We start from the raw sequence: 20,195 nt of genomic DNA, 5'->3' as shown, positions 1-20,195 counted from the left end.
AAGCCACTAAATCTCAAGCATCGAGTGAAGCAATGAAGAACGAGTGTGCTAGTATTGTCAAATGCAATACTTGGAGTTTAGTGAAGACTCCTAAGATGTGTTTGACCATTGGTGTATGGTGGGTCAACAAGCTAAAGAAGTGTTATGTAAGCAAAGTGGTAAAACACAATGCTAGTGTTAGAAAAGGACTATTGAACAGTATTTCAGGAGATACGCTTTTTCTTGGAGGAATACCCATCATGGGTTATTCTTCGAAGCAGAAGGTACTTGGTCTATCTCCATGTGAAGCTGAACGTGTGTCTCCTACCTCAGCGACATGTCAATGCTTATGGATAGCTAGAGTGGAGGAGTTTATGAATTTTTGGTGCAAGCCCACAGTGGACAACTAATCAGCTATGAAGGGAGGAATCAAACTCCTAGAAGTGTGTGAGAAGATAGGGGTGTCTGAAGTGTTGGATGGAGGGAGTAACAAGGATAAGATTGAAGGATGTGTTCCTCCATCCAAGGCAGCACGACGTAGAGCGCCACCACCAGCAGAAAGTGGCAGAGCCCCGCCGTCATCTCCAACAAAGTACGGAGGAATGCCGCAACCACCTTCGGTAGGGCGAAAGAGGGAGCTTGAACCAATGGGAGGTGGGAGAGCGTTGGGCGAGGTGTTGGTCAGAGAAGATCTGGCGGAAAAATTGTTTGTGACGTGGACTTTGCCGGATGCACATCGAAGCGCACTGGAGTCCTCCAGAGGTTGCACCTTCGGCACATAACTCGGCAAGTACCCCGGTGTGGGCTGAGAGCCCCAAATCCACCCAGAAAACACGCTCTCAGCAGGTGAGTCGGGAGAGTGACAATTTATGTTCTTTTTGAGTTTATTGTGTGATTTTAAGTCTGAGTCAGGTGCCATTTTTTTTTAGCTCTCGTGCCTATAAAGGCTAGAGCTTTTAGATATATACTTGTTTGACGTACTCGGATCGTCTACCGCCGGCGATGTTGCGAACGTTTGTTTCCGACTGGCAGTGGCTGTAGAAGGAAAGGACTGACGCCCACGACAGGTGATGGATGGCGGAGACCATGACCAGAGGTCATGAGTGGGCCAAGCTGCCCGTTGTCGCGAGCAACATATTGAGGGCACTTGAGAAAAAAACGAAAGAGAACGTGGCAGGCTTCCAAGGAGGTGTCAGCACCTGGTTTCTGCCACGAGCGAAGGAAGCCGCGGTCGTGTAACTGGACTCGATGAGAGTCGGGAGGGCTTAGAGCGCATTCCAGTACATTGCAACTTGCCTTGTTGGTCATGTAGTGTCGGGAAGGGCAACCTGGCGCCACCAATATGAGGTCCGAGGGGCGACTCCAACGATCGCACTAATGGCGATCAACGAGACTGGAGTTTCTGCAGAGTAACGGTTGACACCCACCGCAGCAGGTCAACAATGACAGGTAGACGTGCGGTGCAAGGGCGGAACCGCCGGCAGGTCCTAGTATTCTGAGTGTAAACTGACTTTGGTAAACGAGAACACAACGTTTCCCCCATCCAAAGGATGGGAACCTGGAAACCCTAGAGAGAACAAAACGAAGTAGTTCCTTATTCTTCAACAAACCAACTCTTTCAAAAACACAAAGTCCACGATCTTTCATGAGCCTCCCCCTCTCTTTTATAGTAAAAAAGGGGGGGGGGACTTATGGGTGCCCTATTGGGCTCCGTTAGGGGGAGAACCTTAATGGGCTTCACCCAAAAAGGGTCCTTTAGGGGGAGAAGCCAAGCATGGGCTTCCCCCCAAAAGGATCATTTAGGAGGAGAAGCCAAGCAATGGCTTCCCCCCAGAAGGGTGTAAACAAAAATGCATAACGGCACAAAAGCACACCTGGGGGAGGCCCATACCCGTGCAAGAGGGGGCTCCCTACAGCCAAAGGACATAACCAAACAACACTCTGAGGGGGCCAGCACGAGGGGAAGGGCCTCCATAATACCAAAAGAAGACATGAACACAAAATAAAATGACCCAAATGCAGTTTCACAAACCTGGTAGTGAAAATCCAGATTCTTCACATCGGCTCAAGCTCCGCGACGTGGCTGATGACAAGTCCGAACGCAGTTGACTGGATGATTCTCCGTCATAAATATTAGGGTTGTCCCTGATTCTATTTATCTACTACATAATGATGGAAACATGCTAGGTAATGGCTTTATGGGACTTCCCCCTCCTGATCGAGTCTCTTTTAACCCTTCTTCACTGCTCTCCGCTGACTCCTCTTTTTCTAACATGGTATTAGAGCCACATGGAGCGGGAAGTCCCTCCACTTATGGTATGCCAAGGCCTGTATACCTCTCATCCGGCCACAAACAAGAAGCCACACGAGCATCCAATATTTCTATGCCTCTAATGATGATGTTTAAGCTCACCAAATGCAACTATTTGATCTGGAAGATTCAAATAGTTCCTATTATTAAGGCACAAAGTTTGGGTCAACTTCTCACTCACCCACCTCCGCCCAATAGATGTGACACAGATGACACAATTGAGTGGTCAACATATATTATCTACTATTATTTATTCCAAGACTACGGAGCTTCTTCCCATGGCGTAAGTGAGAGAGGCTTCGAAGAATTTTGCAACGGAATTATTTTCTGCCTCTAAGTCTGGCATAATGAAGTTAACCTCTGGGTTTCACTCCCTTACAACAGGGAACCAATCCTTTCATGACTATATCCGCTAGTTTTGACAGATTCTAACTAAACTTCTTAATGGTGGTGAACATGTTACTGAGCTTGAATTTCTCTCTCTTCATGGACTTGGGTCTAAGTGTCGCTCATTTTGTATGGGTGGTACAACCTACAACGAAAATTTGTCATTTGCTGACTTATTACCTGCGATTCGGTCTGAGGTATCCCCTGACAACCTTGGAAGTGATGATGTTTCAAAGGAAACATTGCCTGGTCCAATGGTGAATCAAGTTTAAACCTCTCTCCCAAATTAAGCTCAGTAAAATGCTTACCACTCAAATTGTCTGTGAAAATGCAGCACTCGTTATAGTGGACACAATGGAGATGGTCAAGGCAAGGAAGGTCGTGGTGGACGTTTTATCCCACGATGTCATTTCTGTCTCAAATGAGGCCATTAGGGTCTAGACTGCAGGTCTACTACCAACAATTGGCCACCTACATTTAACCCATTCACTGCTATGGAAGGATGTCCACGTCTACAAGCCTATGCTTCTACTTTTGGACGACTATTGATCCGGCCTCCAGGACATTCACCTATTAGTCCTGTTCATCCTTATTATAATGATACATTATACCTTGATAGTGGTGCCTCTCGTCACATTACCTCTACATCAACAGTCTTTACGGAGCTATCCCATACAAAGGATCGGAGCAACTCTTTGAAGGAGATTCTTTAGGTTTTCTTTTTACGTCTTCTGGTTCCTCCTCTATTTCATATCGTAACCAGGATACATACTTCGTCAACGTAATGTTCAAAATGTTCTGAAAATTTTTTAGAATCTCCTTTCAATATTAAAACCTACTTGGGATAATAACATGTTTGTAGAAGTTCATATTAATGTGTACATGGTCAATGATCGCACTACGGGGAGCTACTGCTCACAATAGTGCCCCCCAACAATCTATTCTTCATTGAACCCGCACAAGCAAATATTTTGTTTAGGAATGATAGACTCAGAGTTTGTGGTATATTGGATTAGAACATACAGCCTTCCATACCCTAAAACAAAATAGTGTCACGTTTTGGTCTTCTCTTTTGTCAAACTCTCAAATCCTTTGTTTTTTCATTCTAGGGTTTTCGCTAAAATGCAATTTTTTTTATAATTATTACTGATGTTCATCCGTAACATCACTTCAAACTGTTAAGTCATATATTGGTTTTCCTATTGTTTTAGATTTATTGATGAGTTTAATTCAAATCCAGCAGTTGGTAGAAAGACTAATTTACACGAAGATTAAGACAATCCAATATGATTTGGGAGGTGAGTTTCAATTTCTCCACAAACGTCTTCAAACATGTGGCATAAGCCATCAAGTCTCATATCCACATACACTGGAATTAAATGGGATGGCCAAATGTAAACACCATCATATTGTGGAAATGACTTTGAGCATGCTTCATCAAGCGTCTACGGCAATGATGTTCTGAGATGAAGTAGTTGGAACTACATCATATTTCATCCACTGTATCATTTCTTGTGTGCTTGTTAACATATTTCCTTTCGAGGTTTTACGCTCCAAGATACAAAATTATAATTTGCTTAAACTTTTTGGTTGTCTCTAGTTCCCTAATCTTCGGCCATATAGTACAAATATTTCTCGGGTATAGTACCTTGCACAAAGGTCATCACTCTCTTTCTCTAGCTAATTATCATCTCTACATTTCTACATATGTAATTTTTGATGAATTTATTTTTCCGTTAGCACATTCCTTTCATTTGCCACACCCCTCTGATTGGTTACTAAGTACCGCTCCCCCTGATTACCTCCTTTTTCATATCACTTCAACATATATGAGGAAATCATTTCCTATTGTATGTCTTTGTCACCGAATCCATTCACCTCTACTGATAATGGCCCTTGTTTTCTTTCCACTCCTGTTTCACCTACTTCTACGTCACATTCGCTAGAACCATATGCTTCTACAGATACAAAGTCCTCTACTCCACAATTGTGTATGCATTGTATATATGACTTGCTCAATTTGCCAAATGTGACCTGTGAACAAACAGGTATTATTCATTCCACCAATGCTCTCCGTATTGAGGTATGTAACCAACACAATGAATCTTCTTCTGAACGTACCAATGTTTTATAGGCCTTACACAACATAGTCTCAAGAAAGGCCACGGAGGACGAAGTTTCTGCTCTCCATTACAGTAAAACTTGACTACAGACAATTTCACCACATAGTGCCCATATTGTGGGCTATAAATGGGTATTTAAATAAAAAATCAATGTGGATGGCTCTCTTGAACGGTGTAAGGCAAGACTTGTTGCTCAAGGCATTAGTCAATCAGCCAGTGTTGATTATCAAGATACGTTTGGTCCCATTGTTAAAATCACAACCATCAGACTTTTCCTACTTGCAGCTATTTCAAATAACTCGCACATCAAATAGTTAGATACTTCCAATGCTTTTCTGACTGAGATCTCTATGCAACTATTTATATACGGCAACCTCCCAGTTTTGAGAATCCTCATATCCCAAAACATGTATGTTTACTTTAAAATCTATGTATGGTCTAAAACAAGCACCTCGTATGTGTCATCCAAAGTTATCAGTTCTTTAATCCAAATTAGGATTCCAGCATTCAAAAAAAGATACTTCCTTTTTCTTTAAGAAAACATCACAGTCTGGACTATTTCTTTTTGTTTATGCTGATGATATTTTAGTTATTGGGTTTAACACTTATGATATCACAAGGAAAATTCTTATTCTCCAAAGTGTCTTTCGTATCCGATACTTCGGTACTGCAAAATACTTTAGTGGAATTGAAATTATTTCCACACATGAATATATCACACTTTCTCAATTAAAATATTTAGCACAATTTCTTTAAGCAGTAGAAACGGGTGACTACAAGCTCACTAACACCCATTTCAGTTTATCCTTATGTTTGTCCCATAACAATTTGAACATGCCTAACCCAAATATCATCAAAAAATCATCAGGAGTTTACAGTATTTAACTATTACCCGACCTGATATTGCATTTGTTGTGAATTGGGCATGCCAAACATGCATGATCCCCATCAAGCCTATGGGGCCACTGCTAAAAATCTAGTACTGTAGCTTAAACGGACCCAAGATTATTCTTCTTCTTTTTATTGCTATTCGAATATGTAACCTAATGTTTTTAATGATTCAGATGAGGCTCGGGACTCAACTGATCGTTGCTCCACACACGGGTATCTTATAGTTTTTGGTCCAATTTTTGTAAGTTGGTTATCTACGTAGAAATCTTCAGTGTTTTTGTATAATAAAAAAGCTGAATAGGGATAGGTAGCACATGCTATTGCTATATTTATTGGGATAGTTTCTTTATAGAAGAAGCTCCAAATTCATCCACGTACTCCTCCCACTCCATAGTGTGCTAATCTGGCTGCAACATACCTTACTAAGAATCCCATGTTCTATGCACGTTCTAAACACATACATATTGCCTTTCACTTTGTACATGAACGAGTTTTTGCTGGCTGCCACATGTTTTCCTTATGCTACTCACGATCAACTTGCAGATCTACTAACCAAACCTTTACCTAAGCAATGCTTTTCAATGGCTTTGATTAAAACTCAACGTGTCCCCACCTTGGTTTTGCGTGAAAATGACAAAGCAGTGCTAGATCACCTCGAGCCACATCCTGATAACCATACTGTTCGTGACCTGCTGACAGTTCACCTCAAGCAACATCTCGATGCTTCGTGTCGCCATATTGTACAAGGGACGTCACCAGTTCACCCCGAGTCATGCAGCAATGGATGTTGTTGCCATACTATACGTGAGCCACTCTAGACTCACCTCAAGCCACATCCCGATCCGTGCTGTTGTCATACTATACGTGAACCCCTGCCATTTCACCTCAAGCCACCTAAAGATACCTGTTGTGGCCATACTATACCTGAGCCACCCGTAGTTCACCTTGAGCCATGTTCGGATGCCTACCATCAGCATATTGTATGTGAGCCATTGCTAGTTCATCTTGAGCCACATCTTGATGTCTGCCGTCACCATACTATACGTGAGCATTCTCTAGTTCACCTTGAGCCATGTCGGGATGCCTGCCATTGCCATATTGTACATGAGCCTCAGCTAGTTTATCTATAGCCACAACCTGATGCAGGTCATCGCCATAGTGTACGTAAACCCGACATCAGACCTGATAACAAAAATTATGATTCTTCCGGTCAGCTCGAGCTACACGGTGCGGCTTATGACAGATCTGTACGTGCTCCTCTGCATGGCCATGACAGCTGTGCAAGTTGCATTTATACCTTCCGGTAATTTATAGAGGAAGAAAGGTTATGTTTTTGGTGGGAAGAAGAAGAGACAAAATAGTACACGCCCACGACTCTGATCTTAAAGGCCATTAAAGTTGAGCAAACGTCATTGTGTTGGCTTTAAGCAAACGAAAGGACAACAATTTATATAGGGAGAAAGGTTTTAATGAGGGAAGGTCGCCTTGTGTACACTGATGTGTGGATCACTTCCAAGTTTCAAGTCTGTGCTCTTAAAGGGTGGAAGTGATATTTCACATTTAAGGCACATGGGTGGGGTTGATGCGGATTCCAGCTGCTTGAAAACTCGAATGTTTTGACTTTAGGGTATCTCAAGTATTGAAAGATGCTGATGTCTATAGTGGTTTGTGTTTTTTGTCCTGTATATGTTGACTTTTGAGTTCTTTCTTGCCTTCATGATTCCCACCTTAAGTAGAGGACGCGTAAATGAAGTTTCTTTGCAAAATGTTAACAGAATGTGCCTGTATTGGGCAATATGATATGGCAAATGAAAATGTTCTCTAGATTTTCTAGAGGATGCAGCTATCATGCTCTGTAGTAAATGTGCATACGTGTCCAATTGACTTGACGATTCACCGCAATTGGTATAGCCGTCTAGTTGATGAGATCCATCAAGAAGTAAATTGGCCCTGAGTCTATTTCCCATATTATGTGTGCGATAACTTTGGGGTGAAAGATTTGACCAAGATTACAGTTGTTTGACGAATGACGAATGACAATTTTGGATGCATAAAAGGGGACTGATTGGAATTTGGTTGAGTCATCTGTCCAAATAATTTTAGTTTGTAAGTTTTGTTATCTGTCCGTACGTTGTCATCGTCACAACTACGTCATCAGTCTCGTTCCATCATTCATCTACTGTAGAAAACGGAACTGATGACAGAGAAATGGATGATGAGTGATACATAAAGAGATTTACATAGAGTGTGTGTGTGAGAGAGAGGGGAGGAGGGGAGAGGGAGAGGGAGAGGAAGTGGTTGAGAGTATGAAAGAGGGAGAATGAGAGGATCGATCGAGAGAGAGAGAGAAACTGAGAGAGAAGGAGAATGAGAGAGGAAGAAGGAGAGGGAGCGATTGAGAGAAAGACTGAGGGAGAGGGAGAGGGATAGGGAGTGAACTAGAGAGAGACAGGAATAGGGAGAGAAAATGATTGAGAGAGAGGCAGACAAAGGGAGAAGGAGATGGAGCGATAGATAGGAAGAGACAAAGTGAGAAAGAGGAAAAGAGAGTTATCAAGGTTGAGAGAGATATAGAGAAGGGGAGGGAGTGATGGAGAGAGAGAATGGGAGACTAATAGAATGGGAGAAGGAGAGAGACTAATAGAGAGAGATATGGAGAAGGAGAGAGACTAATAGAGAGAGAGATGGAAAAGGAAAAGGAGTGATCTCAAGATAGAAAGGGAGAAGATATGAGAGCAATTGAGAGGGAGAGAGAGGGAGCAGAAGAGTAAGAGAGGGAGAGGGAGTGATTGAGAGGAAGAGAGAGATTGGTAGGGAGTGAGCAAAGAGAGAGAGAGAGATAGAGAGAGAGAGGAAGCCATTGAGAGGGAAATATTTATATAGTTCACAGATCAATAGTCAGTTTTGTCATCCTTTTTGTCATTCCCGTCACCAATCATCCATCACATATGATGGATGACTAATGAGTGGTGACTGAAAGTACTTCATTCAGTCATCCATCTTTTGATCTGGAGAAATATAGATCACGGTGTTTGCGCAAACGAATGATGGTCCACCATCCGTCCAAGAGCTCTAATAAAGATATGGGAAGAGATTTCAGCATGTAGTTACTCACCAAGCCATGCCCTAGGCAGAATGAAGCATGTCAACCAAAAGCACTTTACAGTTTGACTGTTCTGTCGCAGTTTCATGCATGCATGAGTGCATCTCTTTTTCTCTCCTCATAAACATATAGACTCATATTCTCAGTTTCATATTCTCTTTCTCTCTCCTTATATATATTCATACTCTCAGACTAGTATTCTCTCTGTCTCTCCCTCTGTCTCTCTACACACATACAAATATATTGTTGCTCTAGTCCTCATCTCAGATTGTCTCTCTCTATATTTATACACGTACATTATCTCTCTAGCCATTTTTTCAGATTCTCTCTCCTCTTAATATATACATGCACATACCTTGTGATTCTAATCTCAGTTCACGTTATCTCTAACTCTTTTTATCCTCTGAGCTCCGCTTATAAATAAGTAGTACAGGCAGGCAACCGTGATCCCTAATCGGATATTGGATTCTTATGGTCTCCACTTATTGTATATTTGGTCCATACATCTACATTTAGAAGGAGGCATGTACCTACAACCACATGAGAATCCTGCCTCATCGATCGAGGCAATAGAGCACTGCCACAAGGACCGCTTCTCTATTTCTTTTCAGATAAACACTTCTGAAATACAGTCGCGGTCTTATTCTATTTGTTAATTTTCTGGTTCTTTGGAATCATTTCAAATTTACCCTTATTCTAATAAGTTAAAAGTTGTATTTCTAAGTTTATATCTGGTTCTCTATGAGCCATTATCCAATCATTCGTAAATGCAAAAAAAACATTTTCATCTTATTTTTTTAATAGACAATCCCTTAAGTCGCTTATACTAGAATGACATCAAAGACGTTAGACGTATATGCGGCTAGCAACCAGCGGTGCATTCCACACCTCATCTAACATTCATTCATATAATTTACTGATTATAATATATCAACTATACTATAATAAAAAAAAAATCTAGCATCAGACCATAAATAAATGAAATTAATAAATGAATTAAGATGAGATCAAAATATGACAAGGGTTGTATCTGCACACTTCAACTCAAATGATATTTGAGCATATTAAAATATCTGAAAAGGTGCCTCATATGATAATTATAGCTAATCCCATATGCATTAGTGGTGTTGTTGGGTTCTAAAAGGCTGGACATGGATGCAGAAATAAAAAAGATCACCAACAAAAGACTTAAGCGAAATCCATGGGCAGTTCACATCCATGATTTCTTGGATCTCGGAGTGAGACGAGTCGAGCAGCTCAAGTGTGCATCCTCTAGATGAACCCATGCGGTTCTCTGCACACTGTATCTCCTCCTACTCTTGATGAGCCCCGTTCTACCTTCATCATCGTTGGTATGCCATCCCGATTACGTCGGGCATGCAGAAGAGCCATGGGGAGAAGGGATAAGAAGGGGAAGGCCCCTTAACAATTCTAGCCTAGGTGAATTTGTTCAGGGCCTTCCCCAATTTATACTAAGTGGGTATTTTCATAAAAATCCCTAAATCTTAAGTATATCTTCCGACGTCCAAAAGACCACTTGCGTGTGACCTTCTAGGTCCATGTATTAGTCTAGTTGACTACTCAAGTGGCCCAATAACCTTTATCAGCCATCCAAATTATTAAATATATCACCATATGGATCAATTCACATCATATGAATTTAACCCAAGAAATAGGTTGTGTCTAACACGTGGGGTACCAAGATACACCTTGTGCTCTAGAAGATACAAATGAGTGTGTATCGACTCACTCATGGAACTTTTTCATCATCGGTTATTGCGTATGTATAATCCATCATAAACTTGATGCTCTTTAGATGACTTAGGGTATCCTCAAATGTTAAACCCTTATCGGTCATCCGAGTTAGTAATGATGCATTCGAAAATCATCATAGAACTTTTCTTTGGTATTCATTGCCCTCGCAAAGGACTTCATCACAATGTCTTCCTTGAGCTATCACCTCTTGTAGTGAGGGTGAAAAATCCAATACTGACCACTCAATCATCTTTATGAACTTCTTGATTTACTCGAACTAAAACTATTTCGAATCTCATGATTAGGGACATGTAGGTCATAGTCAAAGTACAACTATCTCTCCACAATATGTCTTTGGTGTCTTAGGTCTAAGGACCACTTACACAACTGTGATGTGAATCGACCTGATTGATAGTTCCGTATAATACTATTCAATGATTTTTACGAATCAATTCACAAAATTCTTTCCACTAAATAGCACCCAGTATCTATCCTTAGTGTCTCTACACTAATGGCTACAAGAATGGCCATGATCGTCATATGTCTAAGGCTAGAAAGTGCTATTCTATCTAGATACTTTGATGTCTTTATCGCTTATTGTTCAAAAATGAATATGTATAACATGTGCTTAAAGATCAGTGATCTCCGTATTACGATCTCATCATAATTCACATAGTCTGGTAATGTATTTGTGGGCTTTATTGTAAGCATCACATGTGCACTATAATGAATATGTTCTATTAATGAACATGGAACAAGATATGCAATGTGTGATTGGCTTACCAGCCACATATATTTCCATCAGGTATCTCATAGGAAAAAGGTTCCATTGAACTGAATAGTGTAAATGTTTTACTTATATAATACCCCTCCTCAATCAGGTTAATTGGCGTCAAACTTGTTTAAGTGGTTCCTTACAAAAATATACCAAATTGGGCTGCCTTAGGTTGCCTTGGGCGGCCTTGGGTGTCCTGGGGCAAGCAGCGTTGGGTTGTCCTGGGCGGCCTTGGGCGGCCCTGGGCAGGCGGCCTTGGGCGACCTAGGGCGGGCGACCTTGGGCAGCCTGGGGCGGCCTTGGGCGGCCTAGGGTGGGCAGCCTTCGACGGCCTAGAGCGGCCTTAGGCGGCTTGGGGCGGCCTTGGGCAGCTTGGGGCGGCCTTGGGCGGCCTGGGCGGCCAGCCTTAGGCGGCGTGGGGTGGCCTGGGGCGGGCGGCCTTTGGCTATCGAGTGGCGGCCTTAGGTGGCCAGCCTTGGGCGGCCTTGGGCGCCCTAGGGCGGGCGGCCCTGGACTGCCCTAGGGTGGCCTTGGGTGGCCGGGGGCGGGCAGCCCTGGGCTGTTTGCGGGCGGCAATGGCGAGAAGGAGTAGAAGGTAGCCGGTGGCACGAGGTAGCGACGGTGGCGGCGGTGGTGACGACAAACAGAGGTAGAGATAGAGAGGCTAGGGTTGGGGCAAGTACTCCAAGAAGAGAAAGATAACTCAATTCTTGAAATAAACTTTCCTAACTGTTTCTTGAAATAATACCCTATACATATAGGCCATAGAGGAAAGAGAAAATACAGTTAAAAGAAATGAAAATAAAAACGAGCAATGTGACGAGCGGCGTGGTTTCGTGTCAAGTCAAGGGGAAATTCTGGATCTGCCTTTGGCGATGTGTCAGGACGCGCGAAGGGGTGTGCGTGGGTGGAGACGTGCCTAACGCTGGCTCGTTGACTTGATCCGGTGACGCTGGCGTCATGTCTTCAATAGTCGTGCTGACTTCAGATGACGGTGGTGACGCGTCTAGTGTTGAGGCATTGACGTCGTCGCCACCCATTCCCCCTGGTGCAAAGAACTCGACTCCATCGAGTAGGCATCAAAAGACTCTAGCGGGGTCACCAAGTCGGGGCGCAGGCGAGCCAAGTCCACTTCCGTGATCCACGTGTCACCCGTCGATGATTTGCCCTGCCAACGAACAAGAAACTTCTGCACCGTCCCACCCTTGGTGAAGGTGATTAGTTCGTCCAGTATAGCCTCGATGTTCTCTTGCCAATCAGAAGGTAGTGATGGGGGAGTGGACAAGTCAAACTTGCTCACCGGGAAGTCCGAGGGTATAAAAGGGTCATTAGATGAAAACAGTGGGGCTTGAAACGCGACAAAATCCGAAATATTGAAAGTGGTGCTTATCCCCCACGTGGAGGGTATGTCGATGGCATAGGCATTTTCCCCTACTCGTTTGAGGATTGGGAACGACCCAGCACTACGAGCATGAAGCTTAGTAGCCTGCTTAGAAGAGAATCTCTCCGGCCTAACCCTCACCATCACCATGTCACCTTCATTAAATTCACGAAAATGACGGTGTAAATCTGCGGTCTGTTTATATGAGGTGTTGCTATTTATTATGCGTGTATGAATTTCCTCATGCAGACTTCTAATATGATTGGCGAACTCATGACCATCATCTGAGACTCTAGCATGCAGTAACATGGGTATAAGGTCGGTGGGTTTACGAGGTGGATGACCATGTACTATCTCAAATGGACTCATGCCAGTGGTACGTTGTAGGCAAACTCGGCACGTAGAATGACAGAATCCCAATACTTAAGGTTCTCCCCAACCAACAATCATAATAGATTGCCAAGGCTTCTATTGACGACCTCAGTTTGCCCATCAGTTTGAGGATGAAAAGCCGTGGAGAATTTAAGCTTTGTTCCCAAGAGATACCATAGGGTTTTCCAAAAGTAGCTGTAAACCTGACATCCCTGTCCGAAACTATACTTTTTGGAAGCCCATGGAGACGGACAACTTCATTGAAATAAAGCTCTGCGACATGAGAGGCACCGGAAGTTTTACAACAAGGAATGAAATGGGCCATCTTTGAAAAATGATCTACAACCACCATGATAGAATCATAACGCTTGTTTTTTCTCGGAAGTTCTAACACAAAGTCAATGGTCACATCATCCCAAGGTTTCTGAGGGACCGATAGAGGGGTATATAGGCCAGTGTTCTGTTTCACCTGCTTGGGGAGAGCACATACACGACATTGGGAAACAATATTACCTACGTCTCGCTTGAGGGATGGCCAAAAGATCCTATGCTCTACCATAGCGATGGTTTAATCTCTCCCAAAATGACCACTGAGGCCTCCGACATGCATTTCCTATACAAGGAGATCCCTAAGGGAGGACTGCGGAATGCATTGGCGGCGGTCATAAAATAAAAATCCATTTTCTAAGATATAATCTTGGATTTCAGGATTCGGGTAATTGCTTATGGTCTGGAGAACGGGAGCAAAGTCCGGGCAATCGGGATATAGATCCTTCATCTGTTCAAATCCGATAACTTCTACCTTCATTACGTTCAAGATATGGACACGTCTACTAAGGGCATCGGCCACTCGGTTCTCGACTCCCCTCTTATGTTTAAGGACGAAGGTATATGACTGGATGAATTCGACCCATTTAACATGTCTAGAGTTTAATTTCTGCTGAGAATGGAGATACTTTAAAGCTTCATGATCGGAGTAGAGAACGAATTCCTTAGAGAGTACGTAATGACGCCAATGACGTAAGGATTCAACAATGGCATAGAATTCTTTGGCATAGGTGGAACATTTGAGCTTAGCGTCGTTCAATGTTTTGCTAAATAAAGCTATGGGATGATTCTCTTGACTCAGGACTCTGCCAATTCCTATTCCCGATGCATCACAGGCGACCTCAAACACTTTATCGAAATCGGGTAAACGGAAGATGGGGGCTTGTGTCATCTTAAGTTTAATAGCATCAAAAGATTGCTGCGCTAAATCAGTCCATTCGAAATGATTTCCCTTTAAGCACTCCGTCATGGAAGCCATTATAGTGCTAAAATTAGCACTATATGATCGGGTTTGGATTTGCTGTAAATAAGAATATTATCGAAATAAACAACGACAAAGTTTCCTATGAATGGCCCAAGAAAGTGCTGGGTGCGTTTAATAATCCAAAGGACAAGACTTACCATTCATATAATCCATCCTTGATTCTAAAGGCAGTTTTCCACTCATCTCCCGGACGGATACGGACTCGGTGATAACCACTTTTGAGATCGATTTTGGAGAAAATCCTCGCACCAGCAATCATATTAAAGATATGATCAATGCGAGGAATGGGAAACCTATATTTGACGGTGATCTTATTGATAGCTCTACTATCAATGCACATGAGCCAACTCCCATCCTTTTTGGGAGCTAGTAGTGCATGGATGGCGCATGGGCTGAGGCTTCCCTGAATGAAGCCCTTATCCAAGAGCTCTTGGACTTGTGATGCGAAACGACGACGGCCGGGATCGAGCGGCGCGTTTCGCGTCACAGGAGAAGATGATGCTATGTGGTGAAATGATGTTCAAAAATAATGCGCGTATGGACGAGCGATACAAGACATCAACAGATAACAGCGTGGATTGGGACGATCACCCTGGAAGAACGATCCGTAGATCAAACTCCCAAGGACCCTCGGAATCTACTAGACGTCTAGACGAGAGGGGCGTCCAACGGCCCTGTCAAGTTCGGAATTTAAGCGGTCAGAAGACAGTCCGTTTACCTCAAGAAAGCTCCTATTCTTGTCGATGGTGGTTAATCCTATTTCTGGCGATTCTTTCGTGGCGCCGGGGCAGGGGACGCGGTAGCGGGAGATGCCACTGCAAGAAGTAATAATACTGGTTTTAAGACGGAGAGGAGACGAGGATTTGACCTTAGGATCGCTGAGTCCGTGGCGTATCGGGGGCGAGCGATGAGTTGACGGGCCGAAAAACCAGTGGAAGCGAAGTGATATCCGACTCGCCCGGGAGGCCGACGGGAGGCGATGCGGGGACGTGAGAATTCGTGTCAGGGCGTGGTCACGTCACGGTGCCGCTCTTCGGCGAGTAACTTGACGAGGGCTCAGGCTGGTGCCGGCGCCGAGCAAGGAGCCGGGTGCACGACCAGTCCACCGGATAGCGGAACCCGTGGGTCAGCGGCCCCGTGGCGCGGGTAGGAGGGTCGCGGCCGCAGGTTCAAGGGGAGCCGCGGGTGGAACCGGTGGAGATCAGGGCGGCCGCACGCGTTGGGGCAGTGGCTCCGCGAGCGCGGTGGCGCGAGGACGACGGTGCGGTGGCGCGAGGACGACGGTGCGGTGGCGCGAGGACGATGGTGCGGTGGCGCGAGGACGGCCGTTCCGCGAGCGGGGCGGGCGGCCGTGCGGCAAGATCGCGGGCGGCCGTGCGGCAAGATCGCGGGCGGCCGTGCGGCAAGATCGCGGGCGGTCGTGCGGCAAGACCGCGGGCGGCGGCCGGCGCGGACTGCGCGGGATGTTGGCGAGGCTGCGTAGGGGTTTGGCGGGGTTCGGGAAAGATCGTGGACGGGGTGAGGTTGGAGAAGGTCAAGAAGATGGCGGAGCAATGGGTGGGGAATCAAGAAGGTCGGAACTAGGTGGTGGCAGGGGTCAAGGGGCGGTGGCGGTGTAGGAGAGGAAGGAGGGGAGATCGATGGTTGACGAACAAGAAGGGGGGTTGGGTTCAAGAAAACGAGGGAGTGGGTGGAAGGTAACCAAGAACTGGGTTGAGGAATGATCAAGAACGATGGAGAAGGTGGTCGTAATGGTAGGATGAGAGAGATGAAGATGGAGGGGAGAGATCAAGAACCGGGCGGGGTGGATTCTTGACGAGGTCGCGGGTGTTCCTCCTCGCTGGAGAGAGATATCCCGATGCAGCACAGCGCCTTCGCTTTCTTGAATCTTGAAGGCACCCAGAGTGATCTCAATGGGCACACTCTTGATTCTTGATTGCGACGGCTTCTTGAAATTCTTGACGTACCGGAGTGATCTCGACGGTACGGTTGAACACGCGACGCCCGGAGTGATCTCGACGGACGCCGCGAGGGCTCTACTCTCCGGAGTGATCTCGACGAAGAGGTGGGGCTAGCCAAACCCCCTACGCTACGCTACGATAAGGGGGAAGATCTCTGAAAAGACTTTTCAATTTCAAAAACTTCCAAGTAGTCCCTTGGGCATGCCCTCCCCTTATATAGGGAGGAGGGGTGCCAAGGAGACGTGGGGAGAGGTGGAACCGTCGCAAGACGTGGTTCAACCTCTCCTTACAAAATGAAAATACAAACTGTAAAATAAAGAGAGACGAGGATGGGCCCTACGATATTGGCCCAATCCCATAATTCGAAATACAAAGAAAGACACATAGAGAGAAAACATAAATCTTGCGAACCTACCCGGAGTACTTAAACCCCGGGTTGCGGACGTCGGCGCGAGCTGTCCGATGGGGCTGCTGGCGTGTCGTCGTCGGGCGTCCCGTAGATGTCGTTGTCGTCGTCTGGCTGTCATCATCCGGATGGTCCTCCATAACTTGGCACTGAAGTTTCGTGTACTGCGTGGGATCCATACGACAATGGGGAAGATTTGTCAAGAAGGATCCAGGAATGAGATCAATGGCGTGCTGGATTTGTCGCATAGGAGGTAATTCATCAGGTAAGTCGTCGGGGAAGACACTCTTGAATTCAGCTAGTAATTTGGAAACCTCCAGTGGTGGTGATGTGGAATCCTTAGAGGAATGATCGGGAATCAGGGCTAAACAAATAGACATTTCACTAGCTATCTCCTTCTGAAATTGGCGACCGCTAAGAATACATAGACCTAAAGAAGGAGATTTTGGTGAGGACTTTTGCGGGATTGAGTGTAAGGATGCCATGTAATCTTCTTGCCCTGATGGATGAACGAGCAGGTATTGCTCTGACCATAGAGGTGTACATCATTATCATACAACCAAGGGCGGCCGAGGATAATGCTGCCCACCTTCATGGGTAAAACATCACACAATATCTCTTCTTCGTATGATTGAACCTTGTAAGGAAGACGACATTGGTTCTTCACGGGGATTGAGGTAGGATTATCCAAGATACAAAATCTGGGTGAGGATAATCAATCAAAGGTAATCTCAAACGTGAAGTCATGACATCAGATACGGCATTGATACAACTACCGATGTCTACAATCGTCTTACACATCTCATCATCAATCTTAAAATATGTGTAAAATATGGATGTCCTTAATGCAGTATTATCGGTAGAGGGCTGGGTAAGAGTGCATCGAACTACTCCCCTAACAGATGTGGATGGATCCTAACAAAGAAGGGATGGTGGGCAGTCAGTGATGCCAATAAAGCCCACCAAATCTTCTTCCTACACGAATTCATCTTCAACATAACTATTTACTCTATACTCTTCCTTGTCGATAGGCTGCTCATCTATGATAGGGATGTTATCGGAGGGCTCCTGACCTATATGTAGGGCTCGTGACGGGCATTGGGAAGCTCTATGACCACGTTTGTGGCATTTAAAGCAAGTCAAGCCAGAGGGACCGAATTGTGTAGGATTGGGTTGAGGAGGGGCTCTAGCGGTGGAATCGAGGGAAGATGATGTACGAGCATTTGGCATAACGGAGGATGGTATCGGAGTTGGAGGACGGTGTTCGGTGGGAGTGCGAGTGGGAGTGGGAACTACTGGTGGTCCCGGAAGAGCTAACGGGGGGTTGCGCTGGGTCACACGGTTGCGATAAGCAGAATTGGATGATTGAGACCGATCGGTAAGAGCAGGGCGATTGTAGACGGGGGTATGGTATAAGTTTTGATAGAGCTCTAGGTCTTCTACGATTTGATAAGCCTGCTCTAGTGTAGTGGCCTTGCGGACAAGTAACTCTGTCTCCAAGTAGGGATGAAGACCGATTCTAAATCGGGAAATAACGACTCGGGGGTTCTCCTGAACTCGGCATCTCATGTAGAATTATTCGAATTGAGTAATATATTCAGAGACGGGACGTCTACCCTATTGTAGTTTATGCCACTAATCAAGAAGGTTATCTAAGTAAGCAAGGGGAACGTACTTCTCACACAATTTGTCCTTCATTTGTGGCCAAGTATCTATGGGTGCCTCTCGACGGTTGTAAATAAAAAATTCAAGGTTTTTCCCAAAAGATTTTTGCCTGACCTCCTAGTCTCATCTCGGCGTATTGGACTTTCTGCCACTCAAGCATATTATACCATTTGAAATAGCTATTCAATTTAGACTCCCAATCAAGGTACTCTTTAGGGTCCCTAGATCCCTCATAGTACGGAACATCGACTTTGACACTACGTTGGATTTGTTGCCACTAATTGTCATGATCTGCACGGCGGTCATCGCTAGGGGGCGCTACATCCTCGGGTGGATAAGGATCATTCTTGTCCGGACGATTCCCGTTCCACCCTCGGTGTCTATCGTCAGGTGGATAGGGATCATTCCATGGGGGATGATTCCTATCACGCTCTGGGATCCTCTCCTTCGATAGATGGTAATCATCTCGTGGCGGACAATTTCCATCACATACCGGGTCTCTATCCACAGATGGATACGAATTGTTCAGCTGGGGACGATTTCCATCACATACCGGGTCTCTATCCACAAGTGGATAGGGATTGTTCCGGGGAGGACAATTCCTATCTTGGCCTGGGGTTCTAGGCTCAGGCGGATAGTAATCATCTCGACGATTCCTATCACGGGCTAGAGTTCGAACCTCTGGAGGAATCAGATCATCTCGCTCAAAATGATTCTGATTTTGACTCCTATATCTAATCTCGGGACGTATACAATCATCGAAGTCATGATGATTCCTATCACGATCTCGAGGTCAGGGTTCAAGCGGGTAGTGGTCCTCATGTTCACGACGATTTTGATCACGACCTCAATTCTCTAGTTGATAAGTCCGTTCGCTAATCGCATCGATCAAACCAGTTAAAAGGTTGTCCATGTTGGTAATTCGTGTATTCACATCACGGAAACCTTTCTAGATAGCGTCTAGCACGTGATCGATGTCCCCGTGTGAGGAGGTTGGTGGGACAGATGAGGATTACTAGTGGACGGGGACAGACACCTCACGACCATCTTGGGTTTGGTCAGTCATTGGAGCGGATATTCATTTGCCTGAACACAGATGCGTAAAATGGAAATGATGGATGAAGACGTCTACGATGGCGGAAGCGACTAGGCTGACACACGTTAGGCGCTCATACCAATTTGATGTAGGACAACTAGGGAAAAAGATGACTGTGGAAATGGATTGGACAACAACAGGTGGAGGGTACATGACAGATTTGGATGGGCGGATAAAAAAGACCACAGAATCCACACGTTCGAATTGAAACATAAAACAGATGAAATACTAGCAGTGCAGCCCCGTTCCTCATCGAGGGCGGGAGTACTATCTTCAACCACCACGACGATGCCGAAGCACCAAATCCAATACTCGAATTCACGTCGTGGGAAATCTCACGAGAGGAAGAATTTTAGTGGACGGACGGAGAAAATTCAAATCAAATCTGTTGGCATTGGAAGAATCTTCGTGGAACACTAGACGAAGAACACGTCGACACCAAAGAGTTCAGGAATACCTCTGCTCGGGGGGGAGCGTGAAGAGATTTCGAGTAATTCTGATCGTGACGAGACTCGGCATTCGGAGCATCATTTGGCCCACTATACGATAGATCTGGGCGTTTTGGGTGTTGAACGACCCTGGCCTGGAGCAGACGGAGGAGCGAAGCACACGCCGGTGGGGACTAGTGCGCGTGAGCGTCGGCGTGATTGGCGCACGTGGGCAGGCTTGGGGCGGACG

The sequence above is a fragment of the Wolffia australiana genome, chromosome 13, assembly GCF_029677425.1.
Source record: "Wolffia australiana isolate 7733 chromosome 13, ASM2967742v1".
NCBI lineage: Eukaryota > Viridiplantae > Streptophyta > Magnoliopsida > Alismatales > Araceae > Wolffia > Wolffia australiana.
This window is presented reverse-complemented; position numbering follows the sequence as displayed.